Genomic DNA, 18838 nt, shown 5'->3' with positions numbered 1-18838 from the left:
AATCGATGAATTTTTGGCTCTTCTCAAAATATTGGAAATCGATACTTTTTCCTGCTGACCCTATGCGACGCAACCTTATTTTATGTATATCAAGTTAAAAAATTTGTACGCTGGTGTCTGTTTGGTACCAAATGATTCTGTAATCTATGTACTATTAAAATGTATAATCGATGAATTTTTGGCTCGTCTTAAAATAGAAATCCATACTTTTTTGACGCGGACCCTGTGCGACGCATCCTTATTTTATGTTTATCGTATTAAAAAATTTGTACGCTGGTGTCTGCATGGTACGAAAAGATTCTGTAATCAATGTACTAATAAAATGTATAATCGATGAATTTTTGGCTCGTCTCAAAATATTGGAAATCGATACTTTTTACGGCTGACCCTATGCGACGCAACCTTATTTTATGTATATCTAGTTAAAAAATTTGTACGCTGGTGTCTGTTTGGTACCAAATGATTCTGTAATCAATGTACTATTAAAATGTATAATCGATGAATTTTTGGCTCGTCTCAAAATATTGGAAATCGATACTTTTTACTGCTGACCCTATGCGACGCAACCTTATTTTATGTATATCAAGTTAAAAAATTTGTACGCTGGTGTCTGTTTGGTACCAAATGATTCTGTAATCTATGTACTATTAAAATGTATAATCGATGAATTTTTGGCTCGTCTTAAAATATTAGAAATCCATACTTTTTTGATGCGGACCCTGTGCGACGCATCCTTATTTTATGTATATCAAGTTAAAAAATTTGTACGCTGGTGTCTGTTTGGTACCAAATGATTCTGTAATCAATGTACTATTAAAATGTATAATCGATGAATTTTTGGCTCGTCTTAAAATATTAGAAATTGATACATTTATGCCGCTGACCCTATGCGACGCATCCTTAATTTATGTATAGCAAATGAAAAAGTTTGTCCGCTGTTGTCTGCTTGGTACCAAAAGATTCTGTAATCAATGTTCTATTAAAATGTATAATCGATGAATTTTTGGCTCGTCTTAAAATATTAGAAATCGATACTTTTTTGACGCGGACCCTGTGCGACGCATACTTATTTTATGTTTATAGTATTAAAAAATTGTACGCTGGTGTCTGCATGGTACGAAAAGATTCTGTAATCAATGTATTAATAAAATGTATAATCGATGAATTTTTGGCTCGTCTTAAAATATTGGAAATCGATACTTTTTACCGCTGACCCTATGCGACGCATCCTTATTTTATGTATATCATATTAAAAAATTTGTACGCTGGTGTCTGCTTGGTACCAAAAGATTCTGTAATCTATGTACTATTAAAATGTATAATCGATGAATTTTTGGCTCGTCTTAAAATATTAGAAATCCATACTTTTTTGACGCGGACCCTGTGCGACGCATCCTTATTTTATGATTATCGTATTAAAAAATTTGTACGCTGGTGTCTGCAAGGTACCAAAAGATTCTGTAATCAATGTACTAATAAAATGTATAATCGATGAATTTTTGGCTCTTCTCAAAATATTGGAAATCGATACTTTTTACCGCTGACCCTATGCGACGCAACCTTATTTTATGTATATCAAGTTAAAAAATTAGTACGCTGGTGTCTGTTTGGTACCAAATGATTCTGTAAACAATGTACTATTAAAATGTATAATCGATGAATTTTTGGCTCGTCTTAAAATATGAGAAATCGACACTTTTTTGACGCGGACCCTGTGCGACGCATCCTTATTTTATGTTTATCGTATTAAAAAATTTGTACGCTGGTGTCTGCATGGTACGAAAAGATTCTGTAATCAATGTACTAATAAAATGTATAATCGATGAATTTTTGGCTCGTCTCAAAATATTGGAAATCGATACTTTTTACTGCTGACCCTATGCGACGCATCCTTATTTTATGTATATCAAGTTAAAAAATTTGTACGCTGGTGTCTGTTTGGTACCAAATGATTCTGTAATCAATGTACTATTAAAATGTATAATCGATGAATTTTTGGCTCGTCTTAAAATATTAGATATCGATACTTTTTTGACGCGGACCCTGTGCGACGCATCCTTATTTTATGTTTATCGTATTAAAAAATTTGTACGCTGGTGTCTGCATGGTACGAAAAGATTCTGTAATCAATGTACTAATAAAATGTATAATCGATGAATTTTTGGCTCCTCTCAAAATATTGGAAATCGATACTTTTTTCTGCTGACCCTATGCGACGCAACCTTATTTTATGTATATCAAGTTAAAAAATTTGTACGCTGGTGTCTGTTTGGTATCAAATGATTCTGTAATCAATGTACTATTAAAATGTAAAATCGATGAATTTTTGGCTCGTCTTAAAATATTAGAAATTGATACATTTATGCCGTTGACCCTATGCAACGCATCCTTAATTTATGTATAGCAAATGAAAAAATTTGTACGCTGGTGTCTGCATGGTACGAAAAGATTCTGTAATCAATGTATTAATAAAATGTATAATCGATGAATTTTTGGCTCGTCTTAAAATATTGGAAATCGATACTTTTTACCGCTGATCCTATGCGACGCATCCTTATTTTATGTATATCATATTAAAAAATTTGTACGCTGGTGTCTGCTTGGTACCAAAAGATTCTGTAATCTATGTACTATTAAAATGTATAATCGATGAATTTTTGGCTCGTCTTAAAATATTAGAAATCCATACTTTTTTGACGCGGACCCTGTGCGACGCATCCTTATTTTATGATTATCGTATTAAAAAATTTGTACGCTGGTGTCTGCATGGTACCAAAAGATTCTGTAATCAATGTATTAATAAAATGTATAATCGATGAATTTTTGGCTCTTCTCAAAATATTGGAAATCGATACTTTTTCCTGCTGACCCTATGCGACGCAACCTTATTTTATGTATATCAAGTTAAAAAATTTGTACGCTGGTGTCTGTTTGGTACCAAATGATTCTGTAATCTATGTACTATTAAAATGTATAATCGATGAATTTTTGGCTCGTCTTAAAATATTAGAAATCCATACTTTTTTGACGCGGACCCTGTGCGACGCATCCTTATTTTATGTTTATCGTATTAAAAAATTTGTACGCTGGTGTCTGCATGGTACGAAAAGATTCTGTAATCAATGTACTAATAAAATGTATAATCGATGAATTTTTGGCTCGTCTCAAAATATTGGAAATCGATACTTTTTACCGCTGACCCTATGCGACGCAACCTTATTTTATGTATATCTAGTTAAAAAATTTGTACGCTGGTGTCTGTTTGGTACCAAATGATTCTGTAATCAATGTACTATTAAAATGTATAATCGATGAATTTTTGGCTCGTCTCAAAATATTGGAAATCGATACTTTTTACTGCAGACCCTATGCGACGCAACCTTATTTTATGTATATCAAGTTAAAAAATTTGTACGCTGGTGTCTGTTTGGTACCAAATGATTCTGTAATCTATGTACTATTAAAATGTATAATCGATGAATTTTTGGCTCGTCTTAAAATATTAGAAATCCATACTTTTTTGATGCGGACCCTGTGCGACGCATCCTTATTTTATGTATATCAAGTTAAAAAATTTGTACGCTGGTGTCTGTTTGGTACCAAATGATTCTGTAATCAATGTACTATTAAAATGTATAATCGATGAATTTTTGGCTAGTCTTAAAATATTAGAAATTGATACATTTATGCCGCTGCCCCTATGCGACGCATCCTTAATTTATGAATAGCAAATGAAAAAGTTTGTACGCTGTTGTCTGCTTGGTACCAAAAGATTCTGTAATCAATGTTCTATTAAAATGTATAATCGATGAATTTTTGGCTCGTCTTAAAATATTAGAAATCGATACTTTTTTGACGCGGACCCTGTGCGACGCATCCTTATTTTATGTTTATCGTATTAAAAAATTTGTACGCTGGTGTCTGCATGGTACGAAAAGATTCTGTAATCAATGTACTAATAAAATGTATAATCGATGAATTTTTGGCTCCTCTCAAAATATTGGAAATCGATACTTTTTACTGCTGACCCTATGCGACGCAACCTTATTTTATGTATATCAAGTTAAAAAATTTGTACGCTGGTGTCTGTTTGGTATCAAATGATTCTGTAATCAATGTACTATTAAAATGTAAAATCGATGAATTTTTGGCTCGTCTTAAAATATTAGAAATTGATACATTTATGCCGCTGACTCTATGCGACTCATCCTTAATTTATGTATAGCAAATGAAAAAATTTGTACGCTGGTGTCTGCATGGTACGAAAAGATTCTGTAATCAATGTATTAATAAAATGTATAATCGATGAATTTTTGGCTCGTCTTAAAATATTGGAAATCGATACTTTTTACCGCTGACCCTATGCGACGCATCCTTATTTTATGTATATCATATTAAAAAATTTGTACGCTGGTGTCTGCTTGGTACCAAAAGATTCTGTAATCTATGTACTATTAAAATGAATAATCGATGAATTTTTGGCTCGTCTTAAAATATTAGAAATTGATACATTTATGCCGCTGACCCTATGCGACGCATCCTTAATTTATGTATAGCAAATGAAAAAGATTGTACGCTGTTGTCTGCTTGGTACCAAAAGATTCTGTAATCAATGTTCTATTAAAATGTATAATCGATGAATTTTTGGCTCGTCTTAAAATATTAGAAATCGATACTTCTTTGACGCGGACCCTGTGCGACGCATCCTTATTTTATGTTTATCGTATTAAAAAATTTGTACGCTGGTGTCTGCATGGTACGAAAAGATTCTGTAATCAATGTACTAATAAAATGTATAATCGATGAATTTTTGGCTCGTCTCAAAATATTGGAAATCGATACTTTTTACCGCTGACCCTATGCGACGCAACCTTATTTTATGTATATCAAGTTAAAAAATTTGTACGCTGGTGTCTGTTTGGTACCAAATGATTCTGTAATCAATGTACTATTAAAATGTATAATCGATGAATTTATGGCTCGTCTTAAAATATGAGAAATCGACACTTTTTTGACGCGGACCCTGTGCGACGCATCCTTATTTTTTGTTTATCGTATTAAAAAATTTGTACGCTGGTGTCTGCATGGTACGAAAAGATTCTGTAATCAATGTACTAATAAAATGTATAATCGATGAATTTTTGGCTCGTCTCAAAATATTGGAAATCGATACTTTTTACCGCTGACCCTATGCGACGCAACTTTATTTTATGTATATCAAATTAAAAAATTTGTACGCTGGTGTCTGTTTGGTACCAAATGATTCTGTAATCAATGTACTATTAAAATGTATAATCGATGAATTTTTGGCTCGTCTTAAAATATTAGAAATTGATACATTTATGCCGCTGACCCTATGCGACGCATCCTTAATTTATGTATAGCAAATGAAAAAGTTTGTACGCTGTTGTCTGCATGGTACGAAAAGATTCTGTAATCAATGTACTAATAAAATGTATAATCGATGAATTTTTGGCTCGTCTCAAAATATTGGAAATCGATACTTTTTACCGCTGACCCTATGCGACGCAACTTTATTTTATGTATATCAAATTAAAAAATTTGTACGCTGGTGTCTGTTTGGTACCAAATGATTCTGTAATCAATGTACTATTAAAATGTATAATCGATGAATTTTTGGCTCGTCTTAAAATATTAGAAATTGATACATTTATGCCGCTGACCCTATGCGACGCATCCTTAATTTATGTATAGCAAATGAAAAAATTTGTACGCTGGTGTCTGCATGGTACGAAAAGATTCTGTAATCAATGTATTAATAAAATGTATAATCGATGAATTTATGGCTCGTCTTAAAATATTGGAAATCGATACTTTTTACCGCTGACCCTATGCGACGCATCCTTATTTTATGTATATCATATTAAAAAATTTGTACGCTGGTGTCTGCTTGGTACCAAATGATTCTGTAATCTATGTACTATTAAAATGTATAATCGATGAATTTTTGGCTCGTCTTAAAATATTAGAAATCCATACTTTTTTGACGCGGACCCTGTGCGACGCATCCTTATTTTATGTATATCAAGTTAAAAAATTTGTACGCTGGTGTCTGTTTGGTACCAAATGATTCTGTAATCAATGTACTATTAAAATGTATAATCGATGAATTTTTGGCTCGTCTTAAAATATTAGAAATTGATACATTTATGCCGCTGACCCTATGCGACGCATCCTTAATTTATGTATAGCAAATGAAAAAGTTTGTACGCTGTTGTCTGCTTGGTACCAAAAGATTCTGTAATCAATGTTCTATTAAAATGTATAATCGATGAATTTTTGGCTCGTCTTAAAATATTAGATATCGATACTTTTTTGACGCGGACCCTGTGCGACGCATCCTTATTTTATGTTTATCGTATTAAAAAATTTGTACGCTGGTGTCTGCATGGTACGAAAAGATTCTGTAATCAATGTATTAATAAAATGTATAATCGATGAATTTTTGGCTCGTCTTAAAATATTGGAAATCGATACTTTTTACCGCTGACCCTATGCGACGCATCCTTATTTTATGTATATCATATTAAAAAATTTGTACGCTGGTGTCTGCTTGGTACCAAAAGATTCTGTAATCTATGTACTATTAAAATGTATAATCGATGAATTTTTGGCTCGTCTTAAAATATTAGAAATCCATACTTTTTTGACGCGGACCCTGTGCGACGCATCCTTATTTTATGTATATCAAGTTAAAAAATTTGTACGCTGGTGTCTGCTTGGTACCAAAGGATTCTGTAATCTATGTACTATTAAAATGTATAATCGATGAATTTTTGGCTCTTCTCAAAATATTGGAAATCGATACTTTTTCCTGCTGACCCTATGCGACGCAACCTTATTTTATGTATATCAAGTTAAAAAATTTGTACGCTGGTGTCTGTTTGGTACCAAATGATTCTGTAATCTATGTACTATTAAAATGTATAATCGATGAATTTTTGGCTCGTCTTAAAATAGAAATCCATACTTTTTTGACGCGGACCCTGTGCGACGCATCCTTATTTTATGTTTATCGTATTAAAAAATTTGTACGCTGGTGTCTGCATGGTACGAAAAGATTCTGTAATCAATGTACTAATAAAATGTATAATCGATGAATTTTTGGCTCATCTCAAAATATTGGAAATCGATACTTTTTACCGCTGACCCTATGCGACGCAACCTTATTTTATGTATATCTAGTTAAAAAATTTGTACGCTGGTGTCTGTTTGGTACCAAATGATTCTGTAATCAATGTACTATTAAAATGTATAATCGATGAATTTTTGGCTCGTCTTAAAATATTAGAAATCGATACTTTTTTGACGCGGACCCTGTGCGACGCATCCTTATTTTATGTTTATCGTATTAAAAAATTTGTACGCTGGTGTCTGCATGGTACGAAAAGATTCTGTAATCAATGTACTAATAAAATGTATAATCGATGAATTTTTGGCTCGTCTCAAAATATTGGAAATCGATACTTTTTACTGCTGACCCTATGCGACGCAACCTTATTTTATGTATATCAAGTTAAAAAATTTGTACGCTGTTGTCTGTTTGGTACCAAATGATTCTGTAATCTATGTACTATTAAAATGTATAATCGATTAATTTTTGGCTCGTCTTAAAATATTAGAAATCCATACTTTTTTGACGCGGACCCTGTGCGACGCATCCTTATTTTATGTATATCAAGTTAAAAAATTTGTACGCTGGTGTCTGCTTGGTACCAAAAGATTCTGTAATCTATGTACTATTAAAATGTATAATCGATGAATTTTTGGCTCTTCTCAAAATATTGGAAATCGATACTTTTTCCTGCTGACCCTATGCGACGCAACCTTATTTTATGTATATCAAGTTAAAAAATTTGTACGCTGGTGTCTGTTTGGTACCAAATGATTCTGTAATCTATGTACTATTAAAATGTATAATCGATGAATTTTTGGCTCGTCTTAAAATATTAGAAATCCATACTTTTTTGACGCGGACCCTGTGCGACGCATCCTTATTTTATGTTTATCGTATTAAAAAATTTGTACGCTGGTGTCTGCATGGTACGAAAAGATTCTGTAATCAATGTACTAATAAAATGTATAATCGATGAATTTTTGGCTCATCTCAAAATATTGGAAATCGATACTTTTTACCGCTGACCCTATGCGACGCAACCTTATTTTATGTATATCTAGTTAAAAAATTTGTACGCTGGTGTCTGTTTGGTACCAAATGATTCTGTAATCAATGTACTATTAAAATGTATAATCGATGAATTTTTGGCTCGTCTTAAAATATTAGAAATCGATAATTTTTTGACGCGGACCCTGTGCGACGCATCCTTATTTTATGTTTATCGTATTAAAAAATTTGTACGCTGGTGTCTGCATGGTACGAAAAGATTCTGTAATCAATGTACTAATAAAATGTATAATCGATGAATTTTTGGCTCGTCTCAAAATATTGGAAATCGATACTTTTTACTGCTGACCCTATGCGACGCAACCTTATTTTATGTATATCAAGTTAAAAAATTTGTACGCTGTTGTCTGCTTGGTACCAAAAGATTTTGTAATCAATGTACTATTAAAATGTATATTCGATGAATTTTTGGCTCGTCTTAAAATATTAGAAATTTATACTTTTTTGACGCGGACCCTGTGCGACGCATCCTTATTTTATGTTTATCGTATTAAAAAATTTGTACGCTGGTGTCTGCATGGTACCAAAAGATTCTGTAATCTATGTACTATTAAAATGTATAATCGATGAATTTTTGGCTCGTCTTAAAATATTAGAAATCGATACTTTTTTGACGCGGACCCTGTACGACGCATACTTATTTTATGTTTACCGTATTAAAAAATTTGTACGCTGGTGTCTGCATGGTACGAAAAGATTCTGTAATCAATGTACTAATAAAATGTATAATCGATGAATTTTTGGCTCGTCTCAAAATATTGGAAATCGATACTTTTTACCGCTGACCCTATGCGACGCAACCTTATTTTATGTATATCAAGTTAAAAAATTTGTACGCTGGTGTCTGTTTGGTACCAAATGATTCTGTAATCAATGTACTATTAAAATGTATAATCGATGAATTTTTGGCTCGTCTTAAAATATTAGAAATCGATACTTTTTTAACTCTTGAAATTTAGCCTGATCTCATCTTTCTATTAAAAAAATTTTCCATTAATTTTTATCACATAAACTTTATGGAAGGGCATTGCACATGTGTGCAACTATACGAGAACTGTTTCAGAGATAACAGAACTCTTGAAATTTAACCTGATTTCATCTTTCTATTCGAAAATGCGAGTTTTTCGTAAAAATTATTTGTTAAAAAAATATTCCATTAATTTTTATCACATAAACTTTATGGAAGGGCATTGCACATATGTGCAACTATACAAGAACTGTTTTAGAGATAGCAGATCTCTTGAAATTCAGCCAGCAGCTCGTCTTTTTTTCGAATATACGAGTTTTTCGTAATAAATAATTGTTAATAAAATTTTCTATTTATTTTTATCAAATAAACTTTATGGAAGGGCATTGTACATATGTGCAACTATACGAGAACTGTTTCAGAGATAACAGAACTTTTGAAATTTAGCCTGATCTCATCTTTTTATTCGAAAATGCGAATTTTTCGTAAAAAATAATTGTTACAAAACTATTCTATTTATTTTAACCACATAAACTTAATGCATAATAATATTTGCGCATAATAAAATTATGATATATAAAGTGCATATAATTTTTTATTGTTTTATTTCGTATTAATTATTCTATATTAATAGCTAAGTGATTACGCGACGAAAAAGCTAAATGTAGTGCCAAATTGTTGACTCGTACTACTTAATCTATCTAAATTCTTACTTTGCGCATAATAAAATTACGATATATAAAGTGCATGTTATTTTTCATTGTTTTTAACTCGCATTTATGATTTTATGTTAATGATTAAATAATTGGGCGACGAGAAGGCTAAATGTAGTGAGATATTGTTGACTCGTACTACTTAATTAGCCCGATCTCATCTTTTTATTCGAAAATACGAATTTTTCGTAAAAATTAATTTTTAAAAAAATTTTCCATTTATTTTTATCACATAAACATTATGTAAGAGCATTGTACATGATTGCCACTGTACGAGAACTGTTCCAGAGACGTTTTTCGTGAAAATTAAGCAAACTATAAGTCTGAGAGTAACGGGTCTTTAATATATTTGTTCTTTATTAATACTTTTTGACAGAAATCAGCTTATTGAAGCGTTATTTTGATAATATAATTTTACAGTAATAATATGTTAAAAATATTTTAATAGTGATATCCTTTCTTTAAAAAAGGCATGTTAAGTCGATTCTCGAATGTGTCGCAATCCACTCGAATGTATCGAAGTCATCTCGAAAGTCTCGAAGTGTATTGTTGCCTCTTTTCCGCAATGCTGATTGGCTCTCTGTCGATTTGCGTTGTGTGTTATATTCGTAGCATCGAAAGGCTGTCATCGCGAGGGTTAGTAGTTAGCAGTTTGACAGTTAATCCAAAATAAAATTAAATAAAATAATAATATGTTTTAAATAATATGTTATTATACTTTAAACTTGATTAATATTTCCGCGGAAAAGAGGCAACAATACTTGCGAGAATCGACTTAATATGTCTTTTTAAAAAAGAACTAAAACAACAAGCGCGCGCTACGCCATTCATCAATTTTATATAAAAATGAATGATATTTTTATATAAAGTTTGTTTAAACTTGATTAATATTTTTTGACAGAAATCAGATTATTAAAGCATTACGTTGCTAATTAAATTTTAAAATAAAAATATGTTATAAAAATTAAAATAATAATTTTATAAATAATATGTTATAATGCTTTATCTGCGATTAATATTTTTTGACAGAAATCAGCTGATAGCTGTCATAAATATTAATCGAATTTAAGGAATTATAATATACATTATTTAAAACATTATTATTTTAAATGTTATAACATATATTCTTATTTTAAAAATTAATTAGCAAATTAATGTTTTAATCAGCTGATTTCTGTAACAAAAATATTAATCGAGGATAAGGTATTACAACATATTATTCACAACATATTGCTATTTTAATTTTATAGTTTGCTGAATTTGCCCGATAAACGTTTAAACTTGAAAAGATTAAGGCCTCTATAAAGCCTAATAGAACATTTTTTGTTCTAGGCTTTATAGAAGAGATCTTTAAAAGATTTCTTCAAGACCTACAAAATGAGCCGACAGAAAATGTTCTGGGCTTTATATAGGCCTTAATTTTTTCAAGTTTAAAGTTCTTTTAAAGATCTCTACAAGACGAAATTTTAACGATCTTTTAAAGATTTCTTCAAGACAAACAAAATGAGTCCTCATAAAATGTTCTACGACTTACACAAACCTTACTTTTTGAATTCAAAGTTTAAACGTTTTTTGCGAAAATTAAGGCCTGTGTAAGTCGTAAAACATTTTATTTGGACGTGTTTTAAAAGTCTCTTCAAAGTCTTAAATTTTAAATCAAATTCTAAAAGAAAATTCATTCTGTAAAATATTATTATTTTATTATATTGTAACATATTTTCATTTTAAAATGTATTTAGCAAATTAATGCTTTAATCAGATGATTTCTGTCAAAAAATATTAATCAAGTTAAAACAAACGTTATATATAGACATCAATCTTTTTCAATCAAATCAATAAATGGCGCGCGCGTAGTGCGCGCTTGTTAGATCGAAAAGTATGTACGCTGGTATGCTGATGGTACCATCATAATGTGCATATAATGTACAGTTGAAATATATACATGATTAATTTTTGGCTCGCTTTAAACAATTGAAAATTAAAATTTTTAAACCGCGGAACCCATACGGCGCGGATTCATTTTACGAATATTAGATCAAAAAGTTTGTACGCTGGTATGCTGATGGTACCATCATAATGTGCATATAATGTACAGTTGAAATATATACATGATTAATTTTTGGCTCGCTTTAAACAATTGAAAATTAAAATTTTTAAACCGCGGAACCCATACGGCGCGGATTCATTTTACGAATATTAGATCAAAAAGTTTGTACGCTGGTATGCTGATGGTACCATCATAATGTGCATATAATGTACAGTTGAAATATATACAAGATTAATTTTTGGCTCGCTTTAAACAATTGAAAATTAAAATTTTTAAACCGCGGATCCCATACGGCGCGGATTCATTTTACGTATATTAGATCAAAAAGTTTGTACGCTGGTATGCTGATGGTACCATCATAATGTGCATATAATGTACAGTTGAAATATATACATGATTAATTTTTGGCTCGCTTTAAACAATTGAAAATTAAAATTTTTAAACCGCGGAACCCATACGGCGCGGATTCATTTTACGAATATTAGATCAAAAAGTTTGTACGCTGGTATGCTGATGGTACCATCATAATGTGCAGTCAATGTAATGTTAAAATATATGAAAGAATAATTTTTGGCTCGCTTTAAACAATTGAAAATTAAAATTTTTAAACCGTGGATTCCATACGGCGCGGATTCATTTTACGTATATTAAATCAAAAAGTTTGTAGGCTGGTATGCTGATGGTACCATCATAATGTGCAGACAATGTAGTGTTAAAATATATGAAAAATAAATTTTTGGCTTGTTTTAAAATATTAAAAATTAAAATTTTTAAATTGCGGACCCCATACGGCGCACAATTTTATTACGTGTATTATACCAAAAAGTTTGTAGGCTGGTATGCTGATGGTACCATCATAATGTGCATATAATGTGCATATAATGTACAGTTGAAATATATACATGATTAATTTTTGGCTCGCTTTAAACAATTGAAAATTAAAATTTTTAAACCGCGGAACCCATACGGCGCGGATTCATTTTACGAATATTAGATGAAAAAGTTTGTACGCTGGTATGCTGATGGTACCATCATAATGTGCATATAATGTACAGTTGAAATATATACATGATTAATTTTTGGCTCGCTTTAAACAATTGAAAATTAAAATTTTTAAACCGCGGAACCCATACGGCGCGGATTCATTTTACGAATATTAGATCAAAAAGTTTGTACGCTGGTATGCTGATGGTACCATCATAATGTGCAGTCAATGTAATGTTAAAATATATGAAAGAATAATTTTTGGCTCGCTTTAAACAATTGAAAATTAAAATTTTTAAACCGTGGATTCCATACGGCGCGGATTCATTTTACGTATATTAAATCAAAAAGTTTGTAGGCTGGTATGCTGATGGTACCATCATAATGTGCAGACAATGTAGTGTTAAAATATATGAAAAATAAATTTTTGGCTTGTTTTAAAATATTAAAAATTAAAATTTTTATATTGCGGACCCCATACGGCGCACAATTTTATTACGTGTATTATACCAAAAAGTTTGTAGGCTGATATGCTGACGGTACCATCATAATGTGCATATAATGTGCATATAATGTACAGTTGAAATATATACATGATTAATTTTTGGCTCGCTTTAAACAATTAAAAATTAAAATTTTTAAACCGCGGAACCCATACGGCGCGGATTCATTTTACGTATATTAGATCAAAAAGTTTGTACGCTGGTATGCTGATGATACCATCATAATGTGCATATAATGTACAGTTGAAATATATACAAGATTAATTTTTGGCTCGCTTTAAACAATTGAAAATTAAAATTTTTAAACCGCGGATCCCATACGGCGCGGATTCATTTTACGTATATTAGATCAAAAAGTTTGTAGGCTGGTATGCTGATGGTACCATCATAATGTGCATATAATGTACAGTTGAAATATATACATGATTAATTTTTGGCTCGCTTTAAATAATTAAAAATTAAAATTTTTAAACCGCGGAACCCATACGGCGCGGATTCATTTTACGTATATTAGATCAAAAAGTTTGTACGCTGGTATGCTGATGATACCATCATAATGTGCAGTCAATGTAATGTTAAAATATATGAAAGAATAATTTTTGGCTCGCTTTAAAATATTGAAAATTAATATTTTTAAACCGCGGACCCCATACGGCGCACAATTATCAGCTGATTTCTGTCAAAAAATATTAATCGAGTTTAATGTACTATAACATTTTATTTAATACATATTATTTTATAATTTCTATTACATACTATTATTTTAAAATTTAATTAACAAATTAACGCTTTAATCAACTGATTTCTATCAGAAAATATTAATCAAGTTGAAACAAACTTTATATAAAAATATCATTTTTTATATATATATATATATATATATATATAATCGAAGAATAGTGCGCGCATTGCGCGCACTTGTGTGTTGTTCTAGTGATATATAATGTGCCTGTTATTTTTTATTGTTTTTGACTCGCATTTATGATTTTATGTTAATGATTAAGTGATTGCGCGACGAAAAGGCTAACCGTAGTGAGAAATTGTTGACTCGTACTACTTAATCTATCTACATTCTTACTTTGCGCATAATAAAATTATGATATATAAAGTGCGTGTTATTTTTTTATTGTTTTTGACTCGCATTTATGATTTTATGTTAATGATGAAATGATTGCGCGACGAAAAGGCTAACCGTACTGAGAAATTGTTGACTCGTACTACTTAATTTCTCTACATTCTTACTTTGCGCATAATAAAATTACGATATATAAAGTACGAGTTATTATTTTATTATTTTTGACTCGAATTTAATATTTTATGCTCATGGCAGAGTAATTGCAGACAAAAAGGTTGAATTCTTTTCTTTTCTAAGAAAGATATGTAAAATCGATATTCGCATATATCAAAGCTTATTGTTGTCGCTTTTCCGCGATGCTTATTGGCTGTCAAGATTCGCGTTGTGTGTTATATTCGTAGCATCGAGAGGCTGTTATCGCAAGAATTAGCAGTTTGACAGTTTGTTCAAAATAAAATTAAAAAAAATAATAATATTAGTTTTAAATAATATGTTATAATACTTTAAACTCGATTAATATTTTTGAAAGTTAGCAGCTGATTTCCATCAAAAAATATTAATCGAGAATAAGATATTATAACATATTATTTACAATTTTACAACATTTTACTATTTTAATATTTTAACATATTATTTTAAAATTTAATTACCAAATTAACGCTTTAATCAGTTGATTTCTATGAAAAAATATTAATCGAGTTTAAACAAATTTTATATTATTTTTTAATAAATACAAAACCGAAGAATGGCGCGCGCGTAGTGCGCGCTTGTGTTGTTCTAGTGTTTTAAATAATATGTTATAGTACTTTATCCGTGATTAATTTACATAATTTATGTATGCGCAGTATAGAATCCGCGGCAACAAAGTATGGATTTTTAATATTTTAATTTACGATGGATCAATTATAAGTGCTAATGCCATTTAATAGCACCGAAATACGCCCAAAAATAATTTTAAATCAATCCCATCTTGCTTAATTAATAATTAATTATTAAATAATAAATAATTTAAAATTAATAATTGCCACGTCAATTTATTAAATTGCTCTATTATGTAGCCTCTCCTTTCCACCTTTTCTTCTTCATTTACTTTATTCGAAACTTGGATCCGCATCCGCTTTGCTCAGCGTGGCTGTTGGGCATATTATGCAGACATTTTTTTGTGCATATTGTTTATGGAAATCGCAGTAGAATATTGCAATGTCTTCTTCTAACGCAACTTCTTTTTGTATAGTTTTACAGGATGGTTACGATTATAATTGCACAGCTTTATATAACATTCGTTTGATCACATTTTGAAGATCGCGATGCGCTTCGGTGTTGCAGATTAACATCAGATCATCAAACAACAAGAAATGATACATATATTGTATGTGGAGAATATACTGCGCTAACAGGAAATGGTAATAAGTAAGAATTATGGCCACGAAATTTCATTACAACAAAGATCTTCTCAGTGTGTAAGAGCAGTCGTGCAATTACAAAAACAAAATATGTTTTATACTCGTATAAAATCTTTCAATTTCTATCAATTTATTACATTATTTGTTAATTTAATTTTTTGAGGGAATATTTGATATTGCTAAAATCGGAAGTAATAAAATAGTCGTTGAAATATTAAGAATCAGCCAAATGTATAATCTTGTAAACTTTAAGTTTAAAATTATATTCGCGCGTATATGTGTATACATGATTTATAGTTTGCATTAATATATCTAAATAATCATAGCGGCTTAACTCAACATTAATTAAATCTTATTAATGTTGATAAATTTATTAATATGAAATGAACTCATTACATCATTATTACACATGCTGATCAATTATCTTTGCAGATATTTCCTGAAAAAGCGACAGTAAAAGTAAATTATCATTATCATTATTACATTAAAAGTTAGAATTAGATCTTAATTAAATCAGCTTATAAATCAACTTTTTTGACAGGCAATAACTCACGCTTAGACTTGCGTAAACTAATAGCTAGAAAATATTTATCGTTATTAAATTTGTCATTTGCGCAAACGGCAGATGTTCGCGCTTCAGTTACAATGATGCAGGAGTCGCATTACAGTAGCGACAGAATACCGTTTACATTCATCAATGCTAATGTCCGAGTTTCTGAGAGGTTTCGTGCTCTCTTTCTCTTTATCGGAGACAGCGGACTCCGAGGTAGTAGCCGACGACGAGCAGGTTATTTGCTTCGCAGAAGTGATAAACATAACATGTGTATGCGCAGATGAGGCTGAGAAAAAGGGCCATCGTATGCATACCCAATTGCCTCTGGTACATTTATATGGCTATGCTAATTCCGCGACGTTGACTTTTTGGGCTTTCAGGTTTGTAATTATGTATGTCATCTCTCTCTTCATAAAGATGCCGCAATTGTTCAATGACACTGCCTCGAGTAAGCTTCTCTGGCCATTTTGGCCTTCAGCTGTAGCCGTAGATAAATGAGACAGTCAATTCATCAAGTTTTTGTATCTCGATGTGTACTGTATATTGAAGTGTCAACATTGAAATAATTCAGTAATTGGATGCGGATTGGAAAAAAGGATCTTGGTGAAACATGATTTCTGAATGAAAAACACAAAATTAAAGATTTCTTTTTTAATTAAAATTATATTTAAATGTTCTTCTGCAATCAATATATAATTAACATTATAGTTAAATATTAATTTATATGTATATTAGAGAATACACTACTATAGAAAATATGATAAATTGTTATGTACAAAAAATGGTCTTAGGGACTTTTTTTATATTTAATTCACAATCAGATGAAAAGTAGATCGATTATGTATACACTAATAAAATAAATTTTTTTATAACTTATTTAAAAACTAATATTATTGATAATATTAAGCAGATAATATAATATTTTGTAAATAAAATGAATAGATGCGTGTGTGTGTATGTGTGTGTTATATACTATTAATTAAATATATAATATTTTTCTAATATATACTTTTATCTAATAATTTTCTAATATATACTTTATCGATCTTTCTAATATATATACTTTATCTATCTTACAACATTAATTAACATTGTTACTAGAACTCGATATTTCAATATTCTCTGCCATAAATTTTTTATTTTATTTGGCGTCAGTTGGGATAAAAATAATTTTCTAAATAAGAATTTTTTAAATACAGTTTGATAACTTAGTGTATTTATAAATTAATGCATTTCTATTGTGCTTGGCAGTTTGGTATGTCACGCGATTCAATAATATATTTCACGTAATAAAATTCGATAGACACATGTGCGTTCACTCACGTTTTCTTGTTGATACAACTATTTCAAAATGATAAATAAGAATATCCGCCAACAAAAGCAAGAAAGAACACAAATAGGGCATAAAAAGAAAGAAGGTGCCAAAGCCGCTCAAATACGAGCAACACATACATATGTGTATAAACGATGAGACAACGTGTTGCAACCATGTAGGAAAAGTTGCGTCAGAGCGCATACAAATTATGACTCATCTTCAGGAAATTATCGCGATGCATTAATCTGACAAATGTGTGCATTGCTTATCGATGATGTAATCTACCTTAAATTGTAAATATATGCATTTTATCTTAATATTGCAATACTATATATCTAAATATTGCTAAGTTATTAATCTAATTTTATTAATTATTTTATAAATATTGATAACACATTAATAATATTGATTACATATTCTTACAAAATATTTATACTACTTTTTAATATTTATGATCTATTTTGCATCAATGTTTTTTACAACAAATATCATTATATCATTATAGCGAACGTACGTCAAATTATGAAGAAATTAATTATCGCGTCTAATAATTAAAATTCTTTAGAAAATAAAAGCATATGTTATAAAATATATTATAAAATCCTAATAGGACTCTGTCCTCCATTTAAAAAATAAAAAATTAAAAAACGCATGCACAATCTATCTGCAGTAAAAATTAAATACAATCTAATTTTTTTAAAAAATATTTTACATTCATATTTTTTAATATCTTAATAAAATAATATCTAATAACAAACATCTCTCTCTCTCTCTCTCTCTCTCTCTCTCTCTCTGTCTCTCTCTTTCTACAAAAGTTTATTGAAAGTTAAAATTATATTTATAATCTTGAAATTAAATTGCAAGAAATGTTTTAATTTTTAAATTGATTTTAATTTAATTTTAAATAACTTTTACATATCTTTTTTCTATGTATTAAAATTGTATTAAAATTCTATTAAAATTTCGTGAAAATAATTTTATTTTTATCATATAAAAATATTTAAAAAATTTTATTAAAAATAATGTTTTTTTATGAAAATTCCCAGACAAATATATCAATTAAAATATTTTT

Source organism: Prenolepis imparis, unplaced genomic scaffold (genome assembly GCF_030444845.1).
Source record: "Prenolepis imparis isolate NDT839.2.m4 unplaced genomic scaffold, iyPreImpa1.0 SCAF_2, whole genome shotgun sequence".
Classification (NCBI taxonomy): Eukaryota; Metazoa; Arthropoda; class Insecta; order Hymenoptera; family Formicidae; genus Prenolepis; species Prenolepis imparis.
Note: the sequence above shows the minus strand (reverse complement) of the source record.